The sequence below is a fragment of the Microtus ochrogaster genome, unplaced genomic scaffold (assembly GCF_000317375.1).
Source record: "Microtus ochrogaster isolate Prairie Vole_2 unplaced genomic scaffold, MicOch1.0 UNK4, whole genome shotgun sequence".
NCBI classification, from domain to species: Eukaryota; Metazoa; Chordata; class Mammalia; order Rodentia; family Cricetidae; genus Microtus; species Microtus ochrogaster.
In genome coordinates this window covers 16,807,184-16,833,985 of record NW_004949102.1, presented here as the reverse complement: position 1 = coordinate 16,833,985, position 26,802 = coordinate 16,807,184, and the positions used below count along the sequence as shown (strand labels likewise).

General features: G+C 45.5%; 1 protein-coding gene across 1 annotated transcript in view; it reads right to left on the bottom strand.

Annotated features, from left to right (window-relative positions):
- Positions 1-26,802, bottom strand: part of Tmem178b (transmembrane protein 178B) — a 381,702-nt gene that overhangs the window by 172,414 nt on the left and 182,486 nt on the right. The window lies entirely within an intron of this gene.

Here is a 26,802-nt window from a genome sequence, read left to right as displayed (position 1 = left end):
GGGTTAAAGGTGGTAGTGAAAAGAAACTATGACTGTGGAATGCTTTGAGGGACACCTGAGAGTCCCTGTCATACACAGGACACAACCCCCACAACACAACCAGGGCTCCTGGGAGTCCAGGCTAGCAACTTATTCATTTGTCAATATGGAGGTGAAGAGCAGAGGCTGTGGACTTGGGCGACGTTGGCTCTGCCATCAGCAGCTGTGCCACTCAACTGCCCAGCCTCCTTGGGGGATGGTCGTCAGACTACCCACATAGAAGTGTTCCAATTATGAAGATATTTATCGTGGGAAATTCATATGAAACCCAAGGACAAGGTCCTACCCATACTAAAGGCCCAGGCATGTTACCGCTAATATAACAATGTTCATTACTATTATTCCTCCTAAGCTGGTGACCCTCCGTCCCCTGGGGATGCACCATGGTATACGAGGTAACAAGGTAGATAGGGCAGAGGACTACCATCGTCTGCATCCTCTGTCCAGAAGTGTTCTCCGTTCTTGTAGATGGCCGAGGTAATAAAAATCAGTGGATGCATTCAGTGGCTTTTCCTGACTGCAGAAACCATGCAGCACGGAACGGATGTGGTAGAGATGAAGACCCCCTCAAAGGGGGAAAGGAAATGTGGGTGGGAGACAGAGCAGAGAGAACACACCCAGAAGCCACTGGCCATGCAGTCAACACTGGAAACAAATGGACACTGAGTGAGAACACAGGGATCTCTCTGTGTCCTTTCTTGTAGTACCTGTGAAGTAGTACAAGTACTACCCAGGGTGGTAGGGGTGGGACAACACTCAATATAAGATTATTCTTAAGAGTTTGCTAAAAACTACAGCCCCTCAGATTCTATTAAAACAAATCCGTGCGCCCTCAGGAAGCTGGCTTCCCTACCCTAACGCTTTGCCACAGCCTTCCCAAGAGCAAAGACTATCTTTCCACTTCTGCATTGCCAGCCTAGCATTGAGCCTGGTTACCACAGAAGCGTGAGAAATGTGAAATCAACCCATAAAAGAATGAAGCCTCTCTCCTGAACCCCGAGCCCCCTAAAGGCTAGTCACAAGTATTCACCTTTGGCTGCAGTGGAAATGTTAGGGGTTCACTGCATTTCATTAAAACAAAAAAATCAACCAGAAGAAGCATGTCTGTGCTTCTGTCGGTGGCAGACACCAAGCCAGTGGAGGTTAACGGGAATGCAGACCAGCCACCATTATCATTCGGAGGTTAATGGTAACAGGGCTGCGGCCAGACCATCTTCCGATTGCTGGAAATGTGGAGCGAAGGTCAGCTTCTTCCCTGTGCTCCTGTTCCCTCTCTGCTCTTCTGCCTGCCTGCCTGCCTGTCTGCCTCTGGTTTGGCAGCCAAAATACCCACTCTAATTTCATTCCAGGCTCTTGGCTGGGCGCTTTGTGAATTGCCTCTCTTGACACGCGATAAAGTGAATGAGCAGAGGAATTGGCCCCCTGCAGAAACCAAAGGCAAGGCCAAGTCTGTTTGCGAAGGAAACACTCTCCTGTTCACCAACCACAGCTCAGCAGGTAGCTGCCGCTTTGGCCTCTTCTGAGGGTTTCATAATAACCCTTAAGCATCTGGGACCCACCGGCCCCAGAACTAAATATGCTCAGGAATAAGGATGTCATATGTCCTCCTGGGAGGGAGAGGACCACAGAAGCTGCGAAACAGTTAATGCCTGCAGAAGCCGAGAGAAACAAATAAAGCAAGCACCTGCCGCAGGTCAGAGGCTCCAAGCTGCATGTCCCCTGATCCTCTGAGCCTGCACTGGGAGCTTGCTTTCTTTGTTTTTGTGCATCCTCCTGAGCCAAATATTAACTTGAATTTCCCTTACTATACTCGAGGAACCGTAACTTGCCCCCACAGTGGCAGAACCTGGATGTTGTCACCATTCATGCGCAGGGCCTGACACCAAACAGCAAAGCCAACGTACAAGTGTGGCGTCTGTCATCCCCCACACTGGCTCCCAGGTGGGCAACTCTTTTCGATCGTGGGATTCCGCAGAAGGGAAAGACATTTCTCACCACATTATCTCTGAAGGAAGGAGGACCCCAATAGTTCCTCCATGTAGTGAAAGTAGAACTGCAAAATCCCAGGCCAGTAAGATGTCCGGGAGCTGAGATGTGAGTTAAAGACACTTGAGGTGCAAGCCTGGGAGCCTGAGTCCATTCTCAAAACTCATGTCAAGGGCAAAAGTGGAGAACCAACCCCATAGCTATCCTCCGACCTCCACACAGGCGCTGTGGCATGTGCACACTTGCCCCAGAGACATAACGTGCGTCCCGCTGCAAGATTATACAAGCAAGAAGAGCTCTACCGTGAGCTGGACTGTGAGGACCCTGTGTTTGCCTGATGGATGTTCACAGATGACTGTTCTATACCTGGTGAGGGCATACCCACCACGCCTTCCAACAAATGAAAGTGAAAAGGGGCGGGGGCTAATACAGCAGATTGGCCTTGATTCTCATTGTGAGAGAAGTGAGAATAAACTACATTACATTCGGCAGTGGCGGGGAGGGGGTGTGGTTGGAGGACTGGGGGTGTTCTTCCATGCTTTTCTCTGTACCCTTGAGGAGTCTGGCAGGGTATCCAGGTGATTGTCCCACCCCCGTTGGTTTCTGTGAGGTCAGGTGGAGCTCAGGCTCTCTCGGGGAACACCGGGTTCAGCTTGTCCTCCTTACTTAGGAAGGACTTAATTACGAGTCTTGGTTCATTGACCTCCTTTCAAAAACTGTAATACGTGGGATGGGGAGACTCTTCCTAAACTCCAAGAGGCTCTTTCAACCATCTCTGCTTCTTTCTGTTGAACATCCTAACCCACCACTCTGTAGACCTGTAAGGTCTGTGAGCTCCAGATGAGCCCTGTTGCTTCTTACTTTGGATCTGAGACCCTGGACCTCAAAGCAAAAGGTATGAGTTTCTTAGAAAGAATTGTGTTCTCTGGTTTCAAGTCATTGTGATCAACAAAAGAGTGAAGTCATCTTAAGGACCCTAAACTATACCTTTAGGGTTGGTCATCACTGTAACTCGGATTTGGAGTCCTCTTTTGAAATCCCTTTGTTCCTCCAGGTTATCTTGACTTATCTTTCTGGCACCCTGGGGAAGGCAGAATCCTGACTCACAGGTTGGAGAAAGGAACAAAGTTGCTTATGGTCTCCAGACTGCTGAGAAGTCAACTCAGGGTTCTTGCCAGGCTGCTCTAAGTCCTCTGGAGCTGTTACTACCATGAACCCTCTACCGGCTGCTCCCCTGGCCCTCAGGAGTAGAGAGATCAAACAGAAGCATCAATGTGGGAATTAGAAGGAAGCAAAAGATTCTAAGGGAAAGGACAAGAAAGGGTAATGGATTGCAAGAGTCATGGAAGCATGAAGGAAAGCTTCTTATAGGAGAACAGAGAACAGAAGGAGGGGATGGAGAAATCCAGGACAGTGGGGAGGAGGAGGAGAACAAAATACAATTACACATATGTGCGAAAATGACGTAATGAAGCAAATCACTAGAAGCTAACTTTAAAACTTAAATAAAGCCAAGAACCTTTGCCACCTGCCAAATCAACTTCCTACCCTCTTGGATTTCTGAAAACCAAAACTCTGCGAGACAGGCAGCAAGATGGAAGCAACTCTTACTCCAGATTCATGAAGACTTTCCTTTGCCATTCTGCACGCCAGGCACACTGCCGGATACAAGCATGTAACCTTGACCGGAGCTGCACAGTGGTCTCGTTCTTCCCTTGCTCTCTCAATAGCAAATCAGAGAGAAGGAAAGGGCAGCTGCATTGTGCACATTGTCCATTGTCCACACCACAGCAAGAAGGGCCTGACAAATATTCCTCTGGATCCTGATCCAGTGTGTCTCCCTTGCTCTCCAACTGCCCTCCTTCCTTCCTGTCTTCACTGCCTGTACCCTTCTCTTTGCCACCATCCCACTTTGCCCTGCTCCTGGGGCTGAGGGCTGCAGGTGCAGTTGCTGCATGCAGGCTCCTTAGCCCTTCCCTTTGTGAAGGGCAATTTTTTTTCAACCCAGGAAAGAAGAAGAAAAAACACACAAAGCAATCATCACAGCCAACAAGGCACAGTCAGGGGTCTTAATAGCAAAACATATTTTTCTAAATGAAAGGGTTGCCAGACCAGCATAAGCAACCTGGGGAGGGAATGCAAGATGGGAACCCAGAACACAAGGTCTGGTCATGGCTGGAACAGACAAAGGAACCCCTGGGCAGGAATTTTTATGGCAATCCACTAGGTGAGTGATGAAAATCAGGTCTCTTGAAGCCACGGGGCCCTCAGTTTAACATAACTGAAACCATTTCAAGTTTGTTCACACCCTCAACCCCAACTGAGTCTGCCTTCTCAGATAATAGTGATTTGAGGCTTCCTGAGTCTTGCCTCCAAAAATACCCCAGCAATCTCTGAGACAGGGGCAGACCTGCAGGTCTGTGTAATATTTTTATTTCACTGGCTCCTTTTGCATGACCCTACCAACGCTAATGTCATGGCCCCAAAGTAATAGCAGTGGACCTCAGCAAGAAGATCTGAAAGCAAGCTGGCCTGGGAGTATTTAAAGGTGAAATACAGGCAAGCCAGGAAGAGTAACGGCTCACTATCGGTGTGAACATGTGGGCACTCATCATTGCTCTCAGGGCGTCTACTGGCTGCCCTCCGGTTTTTCTGCCTGAGGATATGAACGTGCCAGCTCTCACTCTTTCCTCTGCCCGCACAAGATGAAAAATGCCTGAGGGGTGATTCGTTATAGTTTGGTTTATTAGGCAAGATGACAGGGGAGAGATCTTCCTAAGAAATTAGAATAAACCAATGATAACAAAGGATAATGTTGTAGAAGATGACACAGTCGCTCAAGAGAAGGGGGAGAAATTCAATCTTTGCAGCTCTGTCAAATATGCACAATCCTTGATCAGTTCAATAATAGCAGAATTCCATGCTCCATATAATACTTAGGGAAATCCCTGTACAGGTGGAGGACGCTCATCGGCGACCCAAAGGGGACAGGATCTACATGGTGCTTGTATACCTTCTAGGGGAAGAACAATGTGGCTGTTTGTAACTTAAGGAAGTGGTATCTTTCTGAAATGTGTATCTGAGATGAAATATCAGTGGTAAGACTAGAAGTAAAAATGACAGGCAGGGCTCTGGTGTTGGAGAAACATACCCTGAAGATAAACAAATGGGGCTGGGGAACACCAAGGGGAGCCAACATTTAAGCAGAGTAAAGGAGGCAGGAAGCTGGTGAGCTGTCAAATCCTGACTTCCCTATATTGGACTAAACAAAACTATTTTTCCCCTCCTACCAAGATGGAAATTTCAACATCCTCCACCTAATAGAGGATTTGCTGAACCTAAACTTCCCACCAACTGAAGGTGGATTCCTTGCATAATTTCTGCAATTCTCAACACAGGGCTCTTGTGCTCAATACCAGAAGAAAGATGAGAGAATAAATGAGGTGTTCTTGCCTGTTTTTACCCCATCTTGGGGCAGGAATCATGGACCCTGGTTGTCAGTTTTCTACCTCATTGTAGGCAGTGAGGGTGCATTTCCCTCGACAAAGCAAGCCAGCTAGCATGATTACTAAACAGAGAGTTCCCAAAGGAGCCTTGCTGTGATTATGGGTCCTCACTCAGGGCAGTTCTGCCCACGTTTTCTTCTACCAACAGGGACATGAATCTTGGCTTAACCTACTTAAGAGTATCAGACAATAGGCACTGTCTGCTAATTCCAACAGTATCCCATAAAAAGGAAGTCTGCGAGATCGTGATGTCAGAAGGCCTCAGGATCATGCAAAGATTTTCCAGAGGGTCTCCTAAAATAGGAGAAGCAACCACTCACTTGGCTTCAGTCAATCAAGTCCAGAACACTCCTCCCACCGTAGGAGATAAATAACACTTTCCCAATACAGATGGTAGAGAAGTCCTCAGAATCTAGCTATAGCAGCGATACGAAGGCCCCTGCTATCTACTGGAAGCCCAACTCTATTACATAGAGAACATCAAATAGATCCTTGCCTGTCCTGCTGACAATTTTATCTCTCAGAAGATAGAGAAAGCAATTAGGAAAACTGCTATTCTTGACACAATTCTGACATCAAGGAAGAGCCAGCTGGCAGTAAGTGGCAGGCATCTCTCGAGTAACTGACCATTTTGTCTTGGCCCAAAGTATAACAGCTTGGGAATGAACAGTGTATGTAGCTGAGGATGGCCATCATTCACAGCCATCAGCTATGAAGTGACCCCAATGACATCTCCTGTCTTCCACGGGCTGACAGTCTACCCAGTAATGCCCAAGGCCATCTTATCAGTAACAAAGAAAAGGCAGAAGAGGCAGAAGGGGCTAGTGTCAGAGGAGAAGTACATCCTGTGGGCTGGATGAGGTAGGAGGAAAGCTACAGAAATCTGATTTGAGTTAACTGGATGGAGAAAGAGAGAGAGGGAGGGAGAGAGAGAGAGAGAATATGGGATGGTGAACATTCAAGAAAGTGGTTTGGGAGTCAAGATGTTAAAGTCTATATGGAGGGCATGCTATTTGACCCAGTGGAAAGCCCTTATGAGGACAAAGTAAACCTGATACTGAAGAGAGTTTTGTTGAGGTTCAGTTGGCCCCGCCCATCTTCTCAGAGCACCCATGGCCACATCTGTTCTGAGAGCCATTACATCTCACATTGCCACAGCTGCTCAAGCTGACATGAACTCGTGGCACAAGCTGAAGCAAACAGCTTCTACTTTCTACTAGACATCTGAAACCTGGATCCGATGCTGGTCAGAGGCTTGATGGGTATAGAGAACTCAAGAGCTCTGGGAGACCATCTGCTCTGGAAACCAGAAAGCAGCAAAATGCATCTGCAGTATGGAAGGAAGGAAACAGGAGAAATGAGCCCTTGGAAGTGAAGGGACCAACCCGCTCCCTGCGTGCTCCATCCTGTGTGCAGGGCAGGCTGCTCTCCTTGCGCTGGAGTCTTATGGCAGCCCTGAGCTATGATGCATTCTCCTTATTAAAAAAAAAATTGTTTTTATTGACTCTCGAGAATTTCACAGAGACAATGAAATAAAATCATATTTACCTCCCCACTCTCCCCCTTCAACTTCCCTCATTTTCTCTCTAACATATACCCTTCCTAACTTTATGTCTCTCTTTTTTTTAATAACGCACAAAGTCTGGTTAGAGATGCCCATATATGAATGGGTGTTGGGTCATCCACGGGAGCATGACAATCCTACCAGGGCCATATTATCTAGAAAGAATGATTCTCCCTCCCTTAGCAACTCTGAACCGCCAATGGTTCCTCAGCAGGGGATGGGACCTGGAGATCACCTGCCCCATCTATGCTACGATTTTGGCAGGCTTGATCTTGAACTTGTACAGTTAACTAGAGCTGCTGTAAGTTCATGATTGTGACAGCTATCTCACGTCCAGAAGGAAGCCTTTCACAATGACCCTCCCTACGCTCAGCTCTTCCGTTTTGCTGTCTTCTCTTCTATGATGTCTCCTGAGCTTTGTTGAGGACAGAGTTGACATAGGTACCCCACTGGCACAATAGTGGTATGACTGTTAAGAAGTACCGATTTCCTGATTAAACCTGAGGCCTGCTCCACAGGAGGGGACTGTATGCCAGGCACTGTAATCCTAGGTTTAATGGCCAGGGAGGTCACATAGTGTTATTTTGTTAAACTCTCATGCTGTCAAATTGCCTTCTAAATGTTTATGTCTATATGCATTGACCCAATCTACTCTCAAGGATCATCAGGAGAAGTTTCTTTTTGCAGTAGGCAGCTGTCAACAGAAAATGCCTAACTGGGCAAAGTGCAGACTGCATTCTCCTTGTATTAAAAGACAAGCCACCTGGTATGGCTTGAATGTTAACTGTCCCCCATAGGCTCAGGGGTTTGGATACTTTGTTTCCAGATAGCCTCACTGTCTTGGAAGGCTGTGGAACTCCTAGGAGATACAGGGTTCACTGAGGGTAAGCCTTAAGGTTTATAGCCATGTGCATCCCTAACCACTTCCTGTCTGTTCTCTGCTTCCCTCCGGTGGAAGCATCAGAACCAACCACCTCATGTTTTTGTAGCCACGCCTTTGCTACCAAGATGGACTCTTCAAACTACAAGCCAAATAACTACATAACCCGCATAATCTCCTAGCACAATGGCAGGGCCATGTCTGAGACACAGGCCCTCTGACTCCACACTTACTGCCATCAAAGCCACTACTATTCCACCCTAATGCCAGGAACCCATGGGGCAGTTATCTACAGATCTACTAAGTTTAATTGGGAAAGCAGTGAACAAAACTGGGAGCCGTGGCAGTTAGCCAGGAAGCGAAGAACCTGTCAATCTGATGGAAGGACAGAACAGGGGATGGATAAGGATGCTGAGTGGATATCAGGGTCAATACCCAGGGAAGCACTCGAACAAGGTAAGGAAAGAGCAGCACCAGACAGCACAGAGAGAGGTGTCCCCTTATGTGGAGCCCGATGAGGTCCAGAAGAACCAGACTGAAGCTCTCAGCTTCAAAGACAACAGGGGACTATAAGTCTATCTCCAAAGGCCACAAAAAGAGAAGGTGGGGACCAAGTGACAGGATGGCAGGACCAGCAAGGGATATGTTTGCAAATGGAAAGGATGAAGACAAGTGTGACAGGCATGGGGGGGGGGTGCAAGACAAATGGGGTTATTTCTAGCTCCTTCTTTTCTTTCATTTTAAATCTCTTTCTCTCTTCTTTTTTTTGGACAGAGAAACTACTTATCTGTGTAAGCGGTGGGTAAGGAGGCAGCAAGCAAAGAATGAAAGACGATGTTGAGTCCAGGAGTAGACACCTAGGCTCAGGAAAATAAGCAGAAACCGCTATTGGGGAGAAGCAGAGACAAAATGTCATGTCCACAAGCAAATATTTGTGCAAGAGAGATGGTGAGGGGTACCATTTCTGCAGAACAATCGGGTGCTATCCTAGAGAAGGGAAAGGGGAAGCCACACAGGCACCCCAACAGCTGTCTCAGAACAAGAACATGAAAGAGACAGGTGCAAATACGGGGGGGGGGGGGGAGGCCCCCAAGCACAGAGGCAGGCAGCCTTCCAGCAGGAGATTGGGCCACCTGTCAGAAGGGCCAAGGGCTCAGAATTGGCCTGTGTGTAAAAGGACTTTTGAGTCTGTCTGAGGGGGAAACAAACAAGGAGAAAGGAAGCCACTGCTTGGGGAAGACAATTTACTACTCACAGATGGCGATAAGAAGGCAAGACTCCAACGCCGTTTGCCTTTCCCTAGGAAAATGATCTGGAGAGGCTGGAAGGTAAACACCATGAAGAAGTGAGTGAAGCACAGGAGAGTGGAAAGATCATAACGGAACAGTTGGCTTCCTTAAATGATCCAGCTACGCAGGCTCCCATGAAGGGCAGCTGCGGCACGGCGCGGGGAAGTGAGTTCCAGGTGTGTGGGGGAGAGGCATTTCCAAAGCAGGAGCAGAGCTGCTGAGGAGGAGTGGCTGCTGTTCAGACCAGGTGGAGAAGGAGGAGGACAGACCCTCCCAAGTCCCAAGCTGTGCTTTCCTGTGCAGTGGATGACGGGACTGGGGGGGGGGGGCTGTGAGCGCACAGAAAAGAACTCGCTGATTACTGAGATGTAATGAACTGGGCTCCATCACCTTATTTCTGAATTTTATTTAGGACAGAGACGAGCAGACTGCTAGGAGCTGTTCATTGGCACCCTGTCGTGTTCCAGAAAGGATTGCAGGTTGACTAAAAGAATACCAATGTGTGTGTGTGTGTGTGTGTGTGTGTGTGTGTGTGTGTGTGTATCACCAACACACCACAAACTACAATAGCTAAGGAAGCAATGGTTGGGGAGGGCAGCGGAGAAGCATGAAAGGGAACAAAAAGGACCAAACGTTAAGATGCACAGCACAGGGTTTCTGTTCACCTGCACATGCGGATTCTTCTCATCTGCTAACAATGAACTAATCTACCTCTAAGTGTTCAGGAAACAGCGACAGAGAAACCTGATTGGTTATTCACTTCATAGTATCTATGAAACTTTAAAAGGGGAGAGGGGAAATATGGAGACCAGGAGGTGGAGCATAGAGAGGGAGAGGAAAGACAGAAGGATAGAAAGAAACAAAGAGGTACAATTCTTCCTGAGGTTAGACCCAAAAGAAACTTCAGAGACGCCTCAGAAAAAGGACAGTGATGATTGTAATAAACATTTCAAGGACTCTCTTGAAGTCAGGTGTGACAAATAGCCCCCACAGATCCCTCTACCTCTGCCTGTGATCATTTGTAATTTAGATTTAAGTCAATTTCATTAAAAAAATCCTGCCACTGTCAAAGAGCTCTCAGCCTCCAGAATCGGCCTGATTATCCCACGAATATGCAGTACAGATCAATCATAGGACAAGCCAAGTCGGGATGCTGCACCCCACAGGGGATTTTGGCTGCCACCTTGGGGTCACATACCCTCTGTACTGGTCTACCCAGGACACAGCTTTGAGAAGACTGGAGGTCCTCCCATGGGGATTAAAGACCAGTTTTTTTTTCCCTGAGGTTGGGCAGTGTCATATGAGAAAGTCAGTGAGTCATGTTAGGAAGGATTATGGGAAGTTATCCTCCCTCTCTGACAGTGATCACGAGGGAAGCTCATTCTTATCGAAGAGTCTCTGAAGGTAATTCTTGTAAGTTACTGTGCCATCACTAAGGAAGAAGGCTTCACACTATCCCATCCGGAACTGGCACAATATACTAGGAAAAGATTAGATCACAAAGAAATGTAGAGTCCTGGCTACACACCTCCATGATGTGAATTTATCTAAGTCATGTCGCCTTAGGAAGCCATCCTCCGTGAAACACAGGGGCTGCATACGTAGATGACTGTTCTGCAGCCTTTCTGTGCTAACATTCATGTTTAGCCATATGAGATGAAAAATGTGCTTCAGTATATCCTATAATTATAAAATGTCATATAGATAATATTGGTTATCTAAATTTTATTACATAAATCATCTGCCTTATACAAATCCAATGTGTACAAATATCCCCGGGAAGAAATGGATTAAAATGTATGGACTAATAATCAAAATGAGGTGGTTCTAAGAACATTATGGTAATGTGAGTTAAATCTTAGCATGGAAAAAGGAAATCAGTGTAAAAACTATCATACCTGAAAAGTGTATTAGTTTAGAATCGGGGGACAAGGTTTCACATACACTATTCAGTCTGGCAGAACTGCACTTTTACTTCCCTGCACAATTAAAGGGGTAACAAGACTATAAGCAGGGACCCAATCAGGAGGTAAGTGGTACTGGACTCGTTCGGAGGATAGTCTGAGGTCAATCTAGGAAAATGGATCCCCAAAAAATAAGACTCAGTGGCTTGCTGGCGAGAATCCTCACCTCTAAAGTGGGCCATCCGTTCTCACTGACCTTCGGCAACCCTCTACAGAACTCCCACCCCACGATGCTCCCAACCGGGTCTCTCTAATAGCTAATCACACAGCCCAAATCACCCTTGACACCTTTGAGAGAATTCTGGGCCACCCCGATGCTAGCCAATAGTCTTTCTGATTCATCCCTCATCCCGGCTGCAAATAGTGGACATTCTCCTGTCTAATGAGGCTCACTGACCCATGCTACATTCTACCCTAAGAAATGTTGGAAGAAGACCGGGGTATTCTATGATTAATGCCCCTTTGGGCTCAGTTCTTAGGGAAGATAATGGGGTCAGAAAGGTCTCAAGATGGACAGCTAAAATCATCGCAAGAGGGAAAGGGCTCCTTCTGAGAGATGAGTTTATGAAATTAGGAGTCTGCAAGACAAGTAACAATGTTAGGAGGAGACAATCTTACAGTTTCAGAAAGTCACAGAAAGAAAACAGCAGATTCAACCAACTCCAGAATACTCAAATAAGGCATTCTCTCCTGACTCTTTTGGGAAGGGAGCAGTACAATGACATTTTATATGTTTTAATAAATAAAGCTTGCCTGAAGATCATAGGGTAAAACTAAGCCACTAGAGGCCAAACAGGGGTGTCACATACCTTTAATCCCAGGATTTGGGAGATAGGGACAGATGGATCTCTGGGAGTTCAAGGCCACCCCAGGCTACACAAGATCAATGCAGAAACAGATCCAGGTGGTGGTGGCTCACACCTTTAATCCCCATACTAGGGAGTCATATGCCTTTAATCCCAGCACTAAAGGGGAATATAAAATGGGAAGAGACAAAGGCTCAGGGTTCAGTCAGTCTGTAGTCGCCCAGCCTTGGTAGAGGTAAGACTTCTCTAGTGGTTTGGCTGTTTTGCTTTTCTAATCTTCAGTTTGAACCCCAATATCTGTCTCTGGATTTTTATTATTCGTGCTACAGGCCAGGGGTCAGGGTGAAACAGGATTCTCTGTGTATCTTTGGAGCCTGTCCTGGAACTTGCTCTGTAGACCAGACTGGCCTTGAACTCACAGGGATCTACCTGCTTCTGCTTCCCAAATGGTGGGATGAAAGGCTTGTGCCACCACCGCCTGATTCTCTCCTGACTCTTAAAACATGTGAACTTAAGTCAATCAAAAAGAAATAGCTAACAATAATATTGATAATAAAGTGGTGATACGAGAAGTATAAAACTAAAAAAGGTGGTTTGGAAGGTTTGGTTTTGGTTTGTGGACTTTGGTTTTTGAGACAGGATCTCCTCACATAGCCAAGGTTGGTCCACACCTATGTAGCCTAAGCTTGCCATGAATCCAAGATCCTCCTGTCTCAGCCTCGGGGTGCTGAGATTCACACATGCATCATCATGCCCATCTTAAAAATATAAGTTTATAGGGGGTTCAAACACAGCCACAGAGTTCTCAATGTCAGCAGGCCACAGGGAAACTGAGTATCTCCAGCTCTAGAGAAAACTGAATTTCCAAGTTATGTGCCACACTGACTATCAGCAGTGAGTGCACCTTCCTGTAGGGCCGGGAAGGCATTGCTTCTTTACTTAAGCGGGTAACTGGCTCCTTTTTCTGAAGATCATTCAAGCTAAGGTATCTAACTCGGTGCCAAATTCACCTGTCCTCAAAAAACAGAGCAGTAAGAGCCAGTGGGAATCACTGTGTAATTCAGTTGAATGAGTTTGGATCGAGCTCACCATAGCGGTTCCTTTGCACATTGTCTTGTTTTCTATAAGTCGATGATTGCCATTTTTCAATAACCAGATCCTGATCAGGCCCCCTTGGGTCAACATTTGGGGTGTTCTAAGCTCCTCCATGCTTAGAAAGAGGCTCTGCTCTATAATTTTTTTTAAAGATTCATTTATTTTAATTACTTCACACATTTATGTGTTTGCATGTTGCCTGCATGTATGTATGTACATCATATGCAGGCCTGCAGAAGCCAGGAGGTGTTGGACATCCTGGAACTGAAGTTACAGGTGGTTTGTGAACCACTGTGTTGGTGCTGAGAATTAAACCCAGGTCTTCTGCAAGAGAAACCAGTGCCCTTAATTTTTAAGGCATCTCTCCAGCCCCTGGTTCTAGATATTTTCCAATGTTAAGACCATTAGGGTCCCACAGAAAATGTTTTGGAAAGAATGGAAACATCTTAGACAATTATCTTTACTATATAGCATATCAAAAGTGCAAGGTTAAAAAAAGTAAATAAGAAAAAATATATTTCCAGACAGAAGAAAAGCAAAAAACAATTTAGAGTTCATCCAAGAGAAGGGTCACTCCTCACTACAAGAATCCAGGTAGGAAACTTTGAGGAGAGAGAAATCTGCAGAGATTTTCATAGCCTACTGGTGTACCACAAAGAGCCAAGAAGCCAGCTCTTGTCATGGCTAAACCACATTGCTTGGATTTCTGGGGACAGGGGCAAAAGAAGCAAGCAACAAGAGGAGGCAGTTGGATTTTATATCGGAAGAACACCTGGAGGTATGTCTAGGTATTAGGTCCCTTTTGCTGATAAATAGTTAAGGGGCAAGACGCATAGGAATGAACTAAATCCAAGCTTGGCTCTTATGTCATGCCAAGTCTGCCTGTGCCCCATTGTTATGACACCTTGGAGCCAGTTTCATGACCAATTCACATCCTCAGTACAAAAACGGGCATTCTTACCACAGGGTCAGGTGCCATCCAAGCGTGCAATAAACCACATGTATAATTGTGGTGGTGTTGTTTTATGTGCTTTACTTCTTCTTCTCAGTGCAGGTTGGAGGAAGAACAAACACCAAGGTGTTCAGATGATCTGTTCCCGCACTGTCGAACGGTCACTGACTTACTAGGCTATGCCTTGATTACAATCCTACATACCTTTGGCTTTACATTTACAAGTAAGCTTGAATTTCACTAGCATGCGTCTCCGGGGACTCATGCAAAGTCAATACCTCTTATCCGATAAGGCCTAAATTGGTGTTGTAAACTACCATGTGCACTCGGAACAGAATCGCTAATGGAGCGATAATTAACAAATTCCCTAATTATTCTCCTCTATTCCAGATTTATCAGCCATTGCGTCTTCAGAGTTGTCTTTCACCTTCAGGAGTGGAGGATGAAAGTAACGGGCAAAGTGGCTGGAAAGGGAGCACCCTGAGGATCATAGGCGAGTTGTTTAATTCTACGATTTGTTCTTCAGGATGAATAAGACCTCGGCTCCTTCCTTGCCGTCCTGTCGTCCACCAAAGTCATCCATTTCTCCCTTTCGTAGTAGAACTTGTAAAATTACTCAATTAAAGGGTGAGGCTACGGGATGGGGCTCATAATTGCCACACCTGGGGCTACTTTTTAAGATTTCCAACAATCTCCTTTAAATTTTCTCATGGTGTTTCTCTGACCACGCCACTCAAGTCCGTCACTGCTCTTCTTGTACCTTCTAAGCATCGCTATTTCCCTTATGATGTGGTCTTACTGTGTGGTCCAGATTGGTCTTGAATTCCCAATTCAGCTTCTTCAGCACCCAAACTGTTGGGGTAATCGACTCATGCCACCGAATCCAGCTTAAAGAAGCTTTCTATTAGTTCTTCATAGCCAGCACCCCAGGCTCATCCAGACACTTGTCGCTGCTTACCCCGAGTGCTGTCATCACTATCAAGCAGGTTTCCTACTCAACCAGCAAAATGGTCATTTAACAAAGCAAATCCACTTCCACTGCCCTGGGCACCACATGCATTTTCATCTCCTGAACGGCACTCAGACAACTCCCTGTCTACGCAGGTCTCCTCTTGATTTGACCCCATCACGTTTCCGTACTCCATTTTCTACAGCTTTCCCATGCTCTCTTCTCGTTCAGCTTGCCTCTTGCCAACCCTAGGCACACATGCCGTTCCCTCTGCCAGGAGTATTGCTCTTCCTTTACCCACTGAAGAATTCAGACCCATCTCTGGAGCCTCCACCTCAGACCCATTCCCGAGCACACAGCAATCATGGGGGTCATCACGTTACCATGGTGCATCTGGACTCTTGGGCGGAGAGCAACAAGGACCACATCCTGCTAGGCACTGTAGTCCAGTGTCAAGCATCGCAGTTCTGGGTCGCCCCATGAAGGCAACCGGCGCTTGTTAGCTGCTCCATAGTCAACCACAGACTTGATAAATGACTAGAGAAGACTGACAAGTATTCCTTCCCTAAGATATTTTTAAACCCCGGAGAGGAAAGGATGACAAAACACGTGTCTGCTCACATGAGTGGCACTCTGCAGGGCTTTCAAGAGGAGAGAGAACCTGTGGGCCTAACCGATGGCATCAGAAGAACAAGCCTGTCCCTAAGGCACCATTTAAATTCCACTCCGTGATTTTCTTTTTAATTCATTTTTATTCCAGGTGCAGCCCTGTAGCTATTTTAAACCTGAGACTTAAAATAAAGTAATACTAATAGCAGGAGTTATCACAGGCTCCCGCAGTAACAGTGCGCCTTGAATCTCAGGGAGGGAGAGGGGAAAAAAAAGCCGTATACAGAGTTTTGACAAACCCCAGTATCCCTTTCCTGGGAGAGGGTGGAGAGCGGAACAAAACAGGGTCTCCACCATCAAAGGATTGTGCTTCCCTAAGCAAAAGCATTCAGTCCAGCGTGGCCTGAAATAGTTCACTTTGTACATTTAACTGTTCCCTTTCAAAATGAGCAGTCTGAAGGGAAGATGAGAAGGCCGGGCAGGGGAGCAGAAAATGCCAAGCAAGACACGCTTTCCCCCAAAGCAGCCAGCTGACAATGTGTGACAGTCACCTGAGGCCCGGGAGGTGGGGGGGGGCACGACTGTGGGCAAATGCAAATTCCAGGTCCCATCCAGACACACAGAGCCTGAAAGGAAGAAACGCCCTTTAAGTGCCTGCTCCTGGGAAAGGGACTCCAGGCTCGGGAAAGCTGCCCGGGAAATGGAGCACGGTGGTGCCCAGAGGCACAGACCGCCCCTGACCTGCTTGTGTCAGCAAAAGCCAGACTTGTTTCTCTCGACTCATTAATGAAAGAAACAAAGTCATGCTTTAATTACTGGCCTGAGCCAGTAGGGAGTCCACAGCATTCGTGCAGCCCAGACAGAGAACTTCTCCAAAATGGGACATTTACACCCATCATTTGGTCCTTTCCTTGTTCTTAGGAGGACATTGACCTCTCTGTGTGAGCTGGGGGCAGGGGGGGCATTTCTCCTCATGTACCTCCCAAACAGACACCATTACTACAAAAGGCCAACCAGCATTGACTGCCTCTGAATGCAGGCAGAGATAAAGGAAGAAGGAGGTCAGAGTCCAGCCCTAGGATTGGGAAAATATAGGAAGGCAGTGAGCAGGTTCCCCCGACTCCTCAAATGAACTTATGAAAACTGAGTTCACCCAAGCTGAGTCTCTGCCACACCCAAAGGGCCCTGGGCATTAACTAGGTCCTGACCCAAGTTAGCATGGAATCCAGCTGAAGGTTTTGGCCTTGAGCACCCCGGAAGGGAATCAGATGAGAGCGAAGCCACAGAGGTTGCATGGGGAGCCTCCAAAGGATGCATAAGCAGATCTTGAAGAAGAGGCGCCACACCACACCACACTGCTTACTCACGCTTGGTTTCCGCAGAGGCAGCCTGGGTATTTTCAGCAGGTTGGTGGCTGCGGTTGCACTCAGGATGTGGCTCTGAAGGGAGACCCAGTGCAACCTTGCCACGCCTAGACTACACCCCGAGAGCAGCTGAGCAGACACTTTGTCAGGGCATTTCCTTTTGCCCAGGAAGAAAGAGGCCGGCTCTCCCCAATGGCTCTCCATGGCCTTCTCTTCCTACCACTCCTTTGGTTCTTGTTTACAATCGAACCTTTTGTGTCAGATAATTTCACATTGTTTCCCAAGTTTTAAGTTTTCACTGGCCTACAGATTCTGATAAAAAGTAACATCACTTTAAAATGCACCTCCCACAGGGCAGGGAACCCTGATTGCTCTTTGGGCTGACGAGGAAGGGGGACTCGATCGGGGTAGGGGGAGGGAAATGGGAGGCGGTGGCGGGGAGGAGGAAGAAATCTTTAATAAATAAATAAATAAAATGCACTATAAAAGTCAGGCGGTGATGGCGCACACCTTTAATCCCAGCATTCGAGAGGCAGAGGCAGGCGGATCTCTGTGAGTTCGAGACCAGCCTGGTCTATAAAAGCTAGTTCTAGGACAGGCTCCAAAGCTACAGAGAAACCCTGTCTAAAAAAAAAAAAAAAAAAAAAAAAACACTATACAACTTATACCACCATTCCATCCTAGCTCATACTCACAACAAACAAACAAAAACCCAAAATAAAACAAAACAAACAAACAAAAAAACAGAAGCCACCTAAAAGATGTAATCACAGAATAAAGTATTCTATTGTCTCTTACTCTCTTCCTACTCTGCTTTCATCTGTTTTGGTTTGGGTCAGGGAAATTTCTTCAAAACACGCCTCACAACACGATGATAAGGGACTAAACCTCTGAAACTATTGCCAGCCTCAATTAAATGTTCCTTTATAAGAGTTGCCATGGTCATGGTGTCTCTTCACAGCAATAGAAACCCTAACAAAGACCCTGGCCATGCCTCTTAAGAGGTATTGAGATCTTTTAAAGTAGCTTCTAGAGTGCTAAGCACTCGGTGCCAAGGGCCCTCTGACCTCCTGCCTAGATGCCCAGCTTATGTTTTTGTTTTTGGGAAAGTCGTTTCATGCTGCCAACTTCCATGCTTGAAGTCAAAGGATGTTCTTAAATGTCCTCAACTCTCATTCTCTTCGCTGGCCCCTTAAACCAAGAACAGCTCTTTGATCTTTTACTCCTATCATGACACACACATTGTTATTTTGCAACATCTATGTCTTCTCTCATCTGACCCATCCCATCTCCCTGCCTTGTCTTTACAACTAGCTTATAAGGTCTTTAGTGTGACATCGTACAGATGTCCGTATTAAAAATCAATGTAAATGCTTAGCGAGGTGACTTTCCATGCATATTCAATAAGCACGTGTTAGCACTGAGCTCCACTTTCATCCGAACCTTTGCTCAGGGCATGCAACTGCTGAAGACTCGTATTGATATCTCCAGGACTAGTGCCTGCAATCTTGCACCCACTGTCTTTCCTGCCCACGAATCGAAGCTCTTCCTCTTGCTTGTCTCCATGGAGTTGGTTGGCTGTCCTCAAGGCAATCTCTGACCTCTCTGGGTAGCCTCCCCTCACGTCATCACTGCCTCCTCAGACTGGACTACTTCTATGAACCTGACCACGACATGACACCATGTTCCCTCGGCTTTTATAGCACACTCCACACACAGGATAATATCAGAGCCCTTCAGAGAGCATTCATGTAACCAAAACAGAGTTAGAATAATTTTTTTGCCTTCAAGTAGGGTTCTCTTACAAAAGGATTTGTCAGGGAATATATGTCTGTCTACTAAGGACCCTCTCTGAAATACAGTTTGATTGATCAACATTCAATCATCCATTTTAGCAGGAGAAGACTGTGGCCATCAAAAATAACTTTCCTGTAACAATGCTCTCTGCACATGAGACAATGGTGCCTAGGAATGCTTTGCCATTAATTGAGTGACAATGAACTCTATACAACAAAGAACCATCTGAGAAGTGTTACCCCTGGATTTTATATATCAGTTGGCCCACAAATCTTATATTAAAGTAACCACACACTCTAGTCTTGTATCTAGAAGGGACCTTGACAGAGTTATTTATATCACAGGCCAGGAAAACTAAGCCCAGCAGAGAAACTGGCAATTACAAATGTCCCTCAACTTCCAGTGGGTCAGTTCCAAAAACCTCATTGTATACTAAAAGTATTCTAAATTGAAAATGAATTTAAAACACCTAGGCCACAAAACATCATAGCTTAACCTAGAACACTTTAAATGTGCTCAGAACATGCCCACTGGCCTACAATGGAGCACAGTTATCTAACACAGGACCTATTTCATAACTAAGTGTTGAGTAGCTTATGTCATTTATTGAATACTGTGCTGCATGTAACCAAACAGAATGACTGCATGGGTCTGACTCCACACAACCACAAAGTTGGGAAAAAACCACACTGGGTTGTTCAAAGCTGGGTCTCATCTCCACTGATTGGCAAAACCAACCATGAGCATCCCTTTGTGGGGGCTAAAGGTGTCACCCCACCCTTTCTCTAGAAAGCTCAAAAGATCATCACAGGGATTCTTTCATAAGAGAAGGGGGACAGCACCCCTTGTTTACACCTCCTGCAGAGCTCTGGAGGTACTCCATGGAAAGGTGCCCAAGTTTTCAGCATTCCCCTAAAATAACCCAGAAGCCTCGTTATATACATATTAGTAAAAGTCTCAGCCCTGTCTTTACTTCTTTGAATCACACTTTCAGGTTCTCTTCACTGGGGAGAGGAGCTTCTTGGGATGCTTCAGAATCCCTGGGACAAGGAAAATTTTGGCAATATTGTTTGCATGCTTATAATTTGGAACTGATGAGAAAGTGAAAACAAACCCACACTCTCTGTAGTCATAATTACTGCTCAATTTACTGAAAAAGTGTCTGTTTATATGGTTAATAATCACTGTCCTACTGTTGATAGAATGCTCTGTTTGGGCTTTTTAATCATATATTAGGTCAGTCTCTTATTATTGTCTTAATGTATCTTTTAAAATGCTTCACTATCTTACTTGTTATAGCCTAAGAACCCAAGAGTTTGGGTAAAACAGTTGTATATATATATATAATTTTTATATTTAATTGACAAATATTGAGCCCATTCAAGGTGTATAATGTGAAGGTTTGGAAAATATGTACATAATGATTATCACGATCAAATTAATTAAAACATCCATCACCACCCATGCTCCCCTGAACTTGTCCATCTTATGGTAAAGTCTGTGGCCCTGGATCCACGAGTCTACATTCATCCCAACCCACAGCCTCTTGGAAGCACGATTCTACTCTCCACTTTGAGGACTCTTTTCTTTTTCCTTTTCAGTTCCACAAATAGATTACATCATACACGCTTAAGTCACTTTTCCATTTTTGTGACAAAACACCTGAGCTAGGCAAGCTTTAAAAAAGAGGAAAGTTTTATCTGGGCTTAAAGTCTTCAGTCTACTGACAATTGGTCCTGGTGACAAGACATACCATAGCCAGGAGTGCGTGACAAAAGAGCTCTGCTTGTCAAACGGAGTCCAGGAAGCAAAGAAAGATCAGGAAGAGGTCAGGGTTCCAACCTGGTCAAAGGCATATTTCCACTGACTTGACATCCTTGCCCTATGTTCTACCATCTAAAGGCTTTGTCATTTCCTAGTAGTGTCGCTGGCTGGTAACCAAGACATTGAAACACGGATCTTTGAAATTTCCAAACCAAGCAATACAGAATTCACCTTTCTTTGTCCACATAATTTCATTTTGCAGCATGCCCTCCCAGTTCACCCAACATTGTTCTAAATGGCAGAGTTTTCTTTTCATAATTCAACAATGCGCCACACTTTCTGTTTCTATATCATTCTTTTTACATTCATTTGTTTTTAGATGCATTTTTATTGCGTACCCTCTTGCATATTTTGGCTGTGATGAACATGGGAGTGTGGATAACTCTTGAGACACGGATTTCATTCCTTTTGGATCTATTCCTAGGAGGAGGATTGCTAAGTCACATGGTGGTTCTGTTTTTTAGCTTTTTGAGGAAGCTTTCTACTGCTTTCCATAATGGCTGAAATATAACTGCTATTATCTAAAAATGATGTTTTAAGTCAGAAAAGAAGAAAGGTAGCTGTGTGGCTCAGGGAGGAAGGCAAGAGGAACCAGTTGGCAGAGATGGAGGTGCTCTTGGAATTTCTGTCTTTAGAGCAGGAAAGGGACTAACCTACTGATACCCCCCCCCAGCACTGGGGGCCCTTGTGGCTTCTGATGAAGCAACCAAAGGTTAAATTTGAGAAGGTGGCCTATTTTTTATGCTATTATTTTAGCGGAACCGGAAAGGAGTGTTATTCACAATTTTGACTTGACAGATTTAATCCATTTTTCTTCTTTCCAATGTATCAGTTCTGGATATAATCACATATCATTCCTTCTTTGTTTTATAACTAAGTTATGTTCTGAGTGAGGCGGGATTGAAAAAGTGAATTATGTTAGTGCAACCCTCATATTGCTTTTCACATCAACAGTTCAGACAGCTGGATCCCCGCCCTCATGGTATCAACTACAGGACCAGTGTTTACACAATCAACATCCAGGATTCAGTGAATGTATATTAAGAGGAGATGTATGCTTATCACTGAAAATGTAAAATTTATCAAGAATTATATTGTGCAAATATGCCATCTGACAAGAGAATAGAGATATCAAAATCAACTAGAGCACAAGGTGTTGAACAGCAAGTCCACTGAGCTATGTAAGCTAAGAACAGAAGAGCCCTCATGTTGTGGAATATTACTAACTAGGCAAAGATTGCTACATATGTTTATGTTGTGTTTAATGATGTAAAGGTGTGTTGCTTTGCCTGCCTAAGTCACTTGACTGGTCGAATCAAAAGCTGAATGGCCAATAGCTAGGCAGCAGAGGGATGGGTAGGGCCAGCAGGCAGAGAATAAGTAGGAGGAGGAATCTAGGCTCAAGAGAGAACAAGAGAGAAGAGGGAGAAAGAGAGGAAGAGACCAGTCAGACAGATATGGAGTAGGACATACAGAATTAAAGAAAGATAAAAAAAATCCCGAGGCAAAATGTAGATGAAGAGAAATAGGTTGAAATAAGTTTTAAGAGTTAGTGGGATAAGCATAAGATAATGCCGAGTACTCACAATTAATAATAAATCTCCATGTCATGATTTGGGAGCTGGTTGGTGGCCCAAAAGAAAGCCTGCTACACCCTCTTCTGCCTAAGGCATCCACAGAAAGGGAGAATTTGAGTTAAACAATGAGAGCCTAGAGAGGAGCCTCAAGCAAGGAGACAATGCGCACATGAAAGTGTGGGACTGTTTACATGGTGGGAAAACAGATTCAAGCTCCTAGGTCCTCTTAGTGTCCCAAAAGAGGACCACTGACTGGGTCCCAATCATTCCCAAATTTGAGTTTGCAGGGTCCATTTCACACCACAGTCTTAGGGAACAAGGGAGCCTACATTGCGGCTACCTGGTGGTGATCTACCAGGCTAGAGTGGTGATCCACAATGCTGAAGACAGTGTGGGAAATATGCACAGAAAGAACCAGGAAGCTCAGGAGGCGTGGGGTGCATGTAGACTAAAGGGGTGATCCGTCGGAGCTCAGGTCACATGGTTAGCAAAGTCTCTGCACAGCCAAACTGAGGTGGCACCTTCTTGATTCTCTTTATAAAAACTTTTAAGGAAACGATGCAGGTGTTTTTCCTGCATGCGTCTGTGCATAACCTGCATGGAGTGACTGCTTAGAGAAGTCAGAAGATTGCAATATGCCCCCTGGAATTGGAGTTATAGATGGTGTAAGCTGCCTCGTGGGTGCAGTGACTCGAACACGGGTCCGCTGAAGGAGCAGTTGGTGCTCAGACTCTCCAGCTCCAGAACCGTCTATTTTAACATAGACACCATATCCTCACTGAAGACACAGCGGCACTCGGCGGCAGAGGCAACAAGAGCAACTTTGCTTTCTAGAAGGCTTGTCAAGAGTATTTATCCTCATTTGCACCATTTTGATTAAGCCTCAACTTGAATCGTGCCGTGTTTTTGAAAAATTCCATATTTTAACTAGAAATGAAACTTCAATTGAGTTTGGCAACAATCTCAGCAAAGAAAAAAATTGTTTGAAGTAGTAGAGCAGTTCCTGAGGACACTTGACAAACACAAACGATGTTGAAAGATGACTGAGTGGTGCTGTTTGCACACTGCATGAATCTTTAGGCTCAGAGGAGAATCTTCCCAAAGAAATGTCCTGATCCTCTTGCTAAACCCCTTCCCTGACAACCTGTGCACAGGGATTTGAATCAAGAGCATCCAGGCTGGAAGCAGGTGCTGCCCAAGCTACAGTCCCTACACAAAGCAGAGGCTGAACCAGGGGCTTCCTCAATGTCTTTACTCCCATAGACTCTAAGACCACGTGACCTTACAGTACTTCAGGCACCAGCACACTCTAAGCAAAAGGCATAAAGCCAACAGTATCTAGAGGAATTCTCGAGGAAGGCCATGAATGTCTAGCCAGTTGCTGTATTTCATATTGCTGACAAATGAGAAACATGAGCCATTTAATTCTGTAGCTCTGGATAGACAGAGAGACTTGGGAGCCTGGGTGGAAACGGGGTAAAAGCACCATACATCCTTCTGAGGGGCAGCATTGGCTTTCAGGGTGAACGTGGAGAATCCTTGCTGAGTAGTTGCTGAGGTGTGAATTCTAATTGGTCTTAATAATAAAACCCGTGGTCAGATATCAGGGTAAAAGCCGAAAGATCAGAGAAGCAAGGCAGCCAGCCGCTAGTCTTACCTCCTCAAAATCCTCAGACTGAATGGGGCAGCCTGTCTCTATGAGTTCTCAGACTGAATCCTGAGCTCCTGTTTCCTCCTGTCTTATATTCCTCTCTCCGCCCAGCCATATCACTTCTGTCTCCACCTCCCTAGTGCTGGGATTAAAGGTGTGAGATACCTTCAATCTGTTTCTCTTTTAGACTGATTCAATCCCCTTTAGCCCAGGGTGGCTTTGAACTCATAGAAGTCCATCTGCCTCTGTCTCCTGAGTGCTGGGATTAAAGGTGTGTGCCACCACTGCCTTGGCCTCTATGGCTAACTAGTGTGGCTAGCTCCACGCTCTGATCTTCAGGCAAGATTTATTTATTAAAGCACAAACCAGGGCTGGAGAGATGGCTCAGTGGTTAAGAGCATTGCGTGCTCTTCCAAAGGACCCGAGTTCGATTCCCAGCAACCACATGGTGGCTCACAACCATCTGTAATGAGGTCTGGAGTTCTAAAGCACAAACCAAATATCACCAAAAGCTGCTAAGTCTGGGGGACAGCAAGGTCTGAGGAGAAGATGTCAGCCAAGAAATCAGAACAATAAAGACCTTGAACAGCCTCTGTGGGGAATCTCAATCCAGTCAAAAATACACCACAAATTAAATATAAGGATATCCCAAATGCCAAAGCCAGGATGGGGTGGCAGTGCTAGCGAAACCTGGAGCACAGAAGGTCCAGCTATGGGCTCTGACACCGCTCCAAGCAGCTCTGCGTGTGAGCTTGACTCCTAGCAGGATGCTCCACGGTAATACATAAGGGGGCTGCCTACTTTAAGGCCTGTGCCTTGGAAGATGTTGACTGAAGCCAAAGACAATTTTTTTTGAAATCGCCTTTTAAATAGCAAGGGAAACACCCAAACAACACACCAGGAGTTTAAGTTCACCACAGTGTTTGTCACGATGACTTGAAGCCAGTTGCAAACAGATCCTCAAGTTAGGGAGGCCTGGGTGTGGATTCTGGTTTTACCACCTGCAATCTTTTGACATTTTCAATGGACTGATCTAAGACTCAATTTTTCAATATATAGAACCCAGCTAATAGTCACAACCCCATTAGAGATATTCATGTAATTAAATGTGATAATGGCAGTGAATAATTCAAGACGGTCTGGCATGGGGAAGGACGCTACAGATGGCAGTCATTATTACTTAAGATTATAATAACTATTACTATTGACGCATTCAAAAAACACAATCCACTTCATCCCATGTCCTTTGATAACTCTACTGCCTGAATGTGTATATACAAAGAAGAAAACAGAACTGTATTGGCTCTGAAGAAAGTTATTTCTAATCTACTACATCCTGCCTTTTTGGGAAAACCAGCTCTCAATCTTCAAGGTTAAGAGATAATTTATCTTTGGTTAAATACCTAACTGACAGACAAAATAAAAGAATAAATTACAAACTAAAATAGTATTTCATTTACCCATAAATGAAGTGGGTTTCATGTCTCCAGCCCCATACATGCAGTCTCCCGGTATATTTCTTCACAGAAGGCCCCCTTTCTTTGCCAACCACAGCTTTCCCCTCACCTCCCCCCAGCTCCCGCATTGTGGTTGTCCCACCTCCACCATACCAACTGTCTCCCGCAGCTCCAGGACACCTCGCCTTCACTGAAGATGTCTGCAGTTGGCAGAGACGTTCCAAGGAAGAAAGACTATTCGAGAGAAGCTGTGAGATAAAGAATCAAGCTTGCCCAGGCTTCTGAGATGACACCCCTAAGCCAGAGAAGGAGATCCCTCATGGAAATCCTCTGTTACCTGAGGACCTTGGGTCGTACAACATCAACAGGACATAGAGTCAGGACTTTGGATCTTATCAAATCAGCTGCCTTAGTCGGGGTTTCTATTGCTGTGAAGAGACACCATGACCACAGCAACTCTTATAAAAGAAAACATTTAATTAGAGCTAGCTGACAGTTCCAGAGGTTTAGTCCATTATCATCCTGGTGTAGGAGGTCCTTCTGAATTTGTGTTGATTTCATTGGTTATTAAAGAAACTGCCTTGGCCTAGTTGATAGGGTGAAACTCAGGTAGGCGGGGAAGACAGAATAGAATTCTGGGAAGAGGGCAGTATGGAAGATGCCATGAATCTGCTGCCTGAGATGGACATACGTTAGAATCTTGCTGGTAAGCCACAATCACGTGATGAAATGGGTTTATCAAGATGTGAGGGTTAGCCAATAAGAGGCTAGAGCTAATGGGCCAGGCAGTGATTTAATTAATACAATTTCTTTGTGATTATTTCAGGGGTTAAGCTAGCCAGGTGGCGGGATGCAGCCTGCTCCCACTTACAACATCATCCTGATGGAAGACATGGCAGTATACAGGCAGACATGGTGCTGGGGAAAGAGTTGAGAGTTTTACCTCTTGATCCACAGGCAGCAGGAGAGACTACCACACTAGGCCCCATTTGAGGATAGGAGACCTCAAAGCCCACCCCCACAGTGACACACTTCCTCCAGCAAGGCCACACCTTCTAATAATTCTACTCTCTTTGGGCCAAGCATTCAAAAACATGACTCTGGGGCGCCATTCCTATTCAAACCTCTACATCAGCCCAACATCTAAAGGGGCTGGAGACTAGAATAAATCCTGCCTTCAGGACAGAGCCTCCCTCCTGACAAGAAAGAGAGAGAGAGAGAGAGAGAGAGAGAGAGAGAGAGAGAGAGAGAGAGAGAGAGAGAGAGAGAGAGAGAGAGACCGAGGAACATGTGGGCCTCCCTGGCTGGCAGTATTCTCTACATGATGCTATGGTAAACCAATGCTAAGAAAGTGTGGCTTTCCACTCTTCCTCCTCCTAAAGGGGAGAACCAGAGGGTGCATTTGGAATCTCCTGAGCTCTGCCCTATGCAACTCATCTTAGGGAGATTTTTTTTCCTATATTCTTTAACTGTAATAAACTATAACCACGAGT